The sequence below is a fragment of the Echinops telfairi genome, unplaced genomic scaffold, assembly GCF_000313985.2.
Source record: "Echinops telfairi isolate 266 unplaced genomic scaffold, ASM31398v2 ScPeMD7_18;HRSCAF=68, whole genome shotgun sequence".
NCBI classification, from domain to species: domain Eukaryota; kingdom Metazoa; phylum Chordata; class Mammalia; order Afrosoricida; family Tenrecidae; genus Echinops; species Echinops telfairi.
In genome coordinates, this window is record NW_022103915.1 from 9034048 (window position 1) to 9036000 (window position 1953).

Below are 1953 nucleotides of genomic sequence, written 5' to 3' on the forward strand. Positions count from 1 at the left end.
TCAAGCAGAGAGCAAATGTTTTGAGAATGATGATGGCAACAAATGTACAAATGTGCTTGACACAATGGATGTGTGTATGGATTGTGATAAGAATTATATGAGCCCCCAATGAAATTATTTAAAATAATAATAATAAAGTAAATAAAAATAAAAATGATCAAGCAGCCCTCAAAAAAGAAAAGAGAGAAAGAAGAGAGCAGGACAGGGGGGCTCAGGAGGCCTGTGGGGGAGGACAGGTGGGCAGGGCTTCTCCTGGGAAGGTGAGATTTAAGCACAAACATTGAGAGTACATTCCTTTGTGGCCATAAAGTACTCCTGAACTATCTTCCTGAGGGAACATGGCTTTAGGACAAGAATTTGAGGTGCTGAAAGATTCCGACCAAACCCAGAGAAGGGGGACCCCTCGCCTCCTTGGTGCTAGACGCCCCAGTGTCTCTCACAAAGCACACCGCACAGTCTGCAAAGGCTTGCATCAGCAGGGGAAGTTTTAATTGACTTCCTTTTGTCAATGACGTTTACAAATTGCATCTGACAAGAGAAGTCTGTTTGGGCAGTGAGTAATTCCCCCAGCTAATTCTAAAATGACTCTGTCGCTCTGGCTTATATACGCTCTGGGAACAGCATCCGGGAGGACTCTGGAAGAGGCTCTGGGCCGAGAGACCGGCTGGCCTTTGGAGTTCCCTCGTCTGAAGGTGGTAGGTCAGCTCTGACTCCTGGTGCCGCTGTGTACAGAGCAGAACGTTGCTCAGTCCTGCACCGTGCTCATAATTGTTGTCCTATGGAAGCCCATTGTTGCAGCCACTGGGTCAATCCATCTTGTTAACGCGCTTCCTCTTTTTCACTGCCCCTCCATTTAACCAAGCCTGATGTCCCTTCTAGACTGGCTATATCCTGATCATATGTCCAAAGTACGTGAGACAAAATCTCACCATTCTCGATTCGATTTGTGTGTGTGTGTGTGTGTGTGTTTGAAATAAACTTAAGACTCCAAATCTCTTCAGTTTTACTTTTCCTTTTTTTTAAGCCACTCAGACTATTATTCAGGTCAGAGGGGTAAGGAATCAGGAGAAGGTTTTTTGTTTTTTTAAGGCTTTGAGACCTTAAAAAGATGCAATATCATTTGCTTGGTTGACTTTTTGGTTTTTAATGAAGCATATTGTATATAGTTACACAGCCCATCTCAACAGATGACATCAGCAATAATATCTTGTTCAACATCCCATCAAGGTGGATCTCTCTCTCTCTCTCTCTCTCTCATTCTCAATTCTAACAGCATTCTGGCTGTACTTGTTCCAAGATAGCTTTGTTCTTCTGGCAGTCCGTGGGATTCCTAAGATTTTCTGAGACCATTGCAATTCAAATGCTTCGATTCTTCTCCGGTCCTTCTTATTCAGTGTCCAACTTTTCCGTGCATATCAGTGATTGGAAAGACCCTGGCGAGGGTCAGGTGCACCTGAGTCCTCAATGTTACACCTTTGCCCTTTAGCACTTTAAAGGGATCCTGGGTAGCAGATTCACCCAGGGCAATCCATCATTTGATCTCTTAATGGGCTACCTCCATGAGCACTGAGAAAAGAGCGATCCTTGACAGCCTTAATCTTTCCTCCCTGTATCACGATGTTACTTGTTGGCCCATTGGGGAGGGTTTCCGCCTTCTTTCCTTCATTGAGTTTTCATCCACACTGAAGGCTACAATCCCCAGTCTTCATCAGCAAGTGCTTCACGTCCTCCTCATGTTCAGCAAGCAAGGTTGTGTCGTCTGCACATCGTGGGTTGTTAAAAAGCCTTCCTCCAATCCTGATGTCGCATTCCCCTTTGCATAGTCCAGCAATGGGCTCCAGATGGCCCACAAAATGACTTTACATGTGTGTGATGCCTGCATCCCTGTGGCCTGGCTACCTACCACCTGAGTCTCTGTGGATCCATGGACACAAGAGGCAAGGCTTGCAGGTA